This window comes from Struthio camelus, chromosome Z, assembly GCF_040807025.1.
Source record: "Struthio camelus isolate bStrCam1 chromosome Z, bStrCam1.hap1, whole genome shotgun sequence".
In the NCBI taxonomy this organism is placed as follows: Eukaryota; Metazoa; Chordata; class Aves; order Struthioniformes; family Struthionidae; genus Struthio; species Struthio camelus.
The window spans coordinates 11,461,609-11,465,025 of record NC_090982.1 but is presented as its reverse complement, the minus strand read 5'-3'; positions in this window follow the sequence as shown (position 1 = coordinate 11,465,025).

Here is a 3,417-nt window from a genome sequence, read left to right as displayed (position 1 = left end):
AGAGACTGGGGCCCTGAACTTCCCCGGTGCCGCAGTACTCCACAGTTCCTGGGGAAATGATCTTGCCTGGAGTGGAAAAGGCTGCCCAGCTCCTGCTGAGCTCTGAGCCACCACTGGCTGTCCCTGGGCTCCAGCAGCCTTCAGAGGAGGACGGGCAGCACCTCCTGCCTCCTCAGGAGCAGCTGTGATCCGGCGGGAGCCTTGTCGCTGCCGGACACCGCTGGGCTTCAGGTGATATCTCATGGTTCAGGAGCTGTGGAGCTGCGATCTCCCTCCCGTGCAGAGGCAAACTGGTCTCCTCCACCTGCAGGCCAATGGCCTTGGCTTAGTCTGCTATAAGCAAGGGAGAGTCGTCCTTCTCTGTGCTCTTCTTGGCTGTCTGGGCGGGAGGCATCACTGCTCACAGCCTTGCCTAAGGGGTCCTGAAGAAGAGGAGCAAACTGCTACCTGTGAGAGCTTGCTTTTTCTTCTTCTCACAGGTGGCTCCTTCTCAGTGCTCTTTGGCCTCTGTATTTCTTTCATCCCCACTGTGTCTCCACACCCTCTGCGTTACTTCAGCCTCCTGACCCATTCCCTATGCTCTCCACAAACTTTCCAGTATTAGCTACTTTCCCTCAAGAGAGGTGGAGTTTTTCTTGCAGTGAGTATACAGGAGAGGGGCAGGCTGTGTTTCCTGAGGGCTTTACAGCTGCTGGGAGCGGGTCACCCTAACCTGTGCTGCTCAGGAAGGATGGAGGAAGCAGCTAGGGCAGAAAAAGAGGGTAAAAAAGAGAGTATTGATTTCTGAGCCCACTTGCAGTGAGGCACCGCCAAGGATAGATTAGGTAGGTCTTCAAAATGCATTCACATTGCTGCCTGGCTTCTTTTTAGGTAGACATTTGACAGAGCGACTGGGTTTCTTGGTCTCCTGACTCCTCTTGGGGATATCTGTGTTTGGGACTTCTCTGCTGGCTATTTCAGTCCCTTCTTACAGTTTCCTGGCCGTCACAATAAAAAGAGATTTGACTCTCTATTTTTCAAAGAATACTGAGATTTTAACAGCATGACTATTTTTAGGTTCAGTGCTACATATCCTTGTTTGCTCTCCAGTTTGTCGTGGGGTTTTGTGATGACAAACATCATCTTCACAGGAAATAATATGACATTGGACAAGTTCTGAGGAGTTTTTGGCTCTTTAGTGTATTTTCCAGAACTTAAATTTTACAAAGAGCAAGACACGTAAACACGAGAGTTAATTTTCAGCTTTACAAATCTGAGATTTCCAGGGGAATTGAAAGGTGCATGAATGAGGCTTAAATATGCTGCATATTGAACTCTTGACTCATTTTAAAACTCAGCAGATGAAAGCATCTTTTCCAAAATCTGCTAGCAGAACAGCCACAGATTCCACTGAATAACCACTTCTGGTTATTTCCCTTTTTTGGGCATTGCTTTACAATTCCAGCTAAGACTTTTTCTTTGGTCTTTTCTCTTCTGCCTCCGACCTGCTGTTGACCAGAGCTTATCTCAGCCAGAGTCCTGCCAGGCAGCACATGCTTCATTTAAGTTCATAAGAAGAAGATATTTAGCTCTCTGATTTCATCTCACACACTAATTCCCACCCATTTTTTGAGGAGCACAGCAACTGATATCTCAAGCAAGCAGGGAAAGTGCTGCGGCTGCCCGAGCCATCCTGGAAATGCTGCTGATACTAGATGCGTGTGTCGAGGACACGGGCTTGCTATAAATGCCTGAACACAGCCTTGAACACCTCCGCACCTCCCCGCCTGGGATCAGGCGTCGGTTCTGATGTGCACAACAGCTTCAGCTCTCCAAGGTTTGATGCGGATGAGTTTAATGGCCCCTCCCCTGTGCCGCTACCCTTGTAGGAGGTAATCAGGAGGCAAAGCAAAGAAAGCCTAAAGGAGAGGAGGAACTGCTGATAGCAGCTGCTGCTCGCTTCAGACATACGGGAGTGTTTTATTATCCCTCGCGCAGTATCCAGGGGAACCTCAGGAGCAGCCTAGCAACCATGCAGAAGGAAAAGGAAGCGTCTTAATTCCTGGGACATGTGTGCCTGTGCAGGGGACTCTGCCCATCGGGGCTCTCTAGCCCTGGTCACTGCAGAACAAAGGGAGATGTTACCTCCTTCCGTGCAAAAATGGGTAGATGTTGCAATTCCTGGAACTGAGAAAGAGGAGAAGGAGCAGCTGGGGACTAAGAAACGTGGTTGCTCCATGAAGACATTCTTCTCCTGTCATTGGTCTCATCCTGAGACTCATGGGCAGGCTACGTATCTTAAAGGGTGAAGCTGGTATGACCCTCCCATCTCCTCCGCCCTTGCAAAAATCCACCTCGTCAAGTTCCTTCTCTTCCTGACTAGCTCCCTTCAGCCATCCCTTCCGCCAATGTAGTGTTTCCCTGTTTCTGAAGACAGCAGACCTCATCTTGCCATTGTCTCTCTTGCTGCTCTGCCGTGACAGGGTCATGATGAGGAAATGGGAAACTGCACCTTCTCAGTACCCTCGGGATTGGCTTTCTAAAAGCCAATAGAGTTTCTTCAATGGCGAAGCTTTTAAAGACAAAATGTGGCCCTCTGTGACAGGTAAACCGCAGGCCCTAAATGTATTACGTCTTGTTAGGTTTAAGGTCCGCTGGGAATTGACAGACCAATTACACTGGAGACAAACAGCTCCATGTGTAAATATCATCTCACAAGTCTGATATAAGTTTTTAATTTTGAAACCAAGTTTATTAAAGGAGTAAATAGTGCATTTTTAACTTCCTGTGCGTCTGGGATTTGTTCACCTGACGCAGTTCCTCTGAAAATCACCACGACAAGATACACTTCGCCAGTGTTGCTCAGCTTCACATGAAGCTGGTATTGGAGAGTTGGCTGGGCGTTTTACTTGGCTGGACTGGAACACACACATCTGCAACCAAAACTGAGCTGTTAATGAAAGCTCTACCCCTTTCCCACATAGAGCATTGAAAACTCACCATGCTGCCCTATCATCTCTGCATGCGTCCTCTGCTCTTGGCAGGCACGGAAATGTCTTCGTCCAGAGACAGGGATTGCTGGCCAATAGCAGGGAGCTGTTTCCCCTCCTCCCCTTGTCCCCGGTGTCTGTGGGACGGGTAGCTTCTTTCCATTGCTCACCAGGGTGAAACTTGCAGGCATCTCGCTCAGAGAAAAGCTGCAAACACCTGGAAGAGACATTTGCCTGTCTGCTTGGGGAGCGCATGAGGCATTTTGGCTACAGCTCTGACATTTTCCTTCAGACTGCTCTGATGCCTGGAAAAGGCTGGAACATTCCCTTTCCCCCGGGAATCATCTTCTCCCCTTGTTTAGAAATGAGGAGTGTTACTGAGGATGAAAGGAGGCAAGGCCATATCTGGGTAATTTTGCTGTCCCATAGAGCATTATGATTAAGGGGG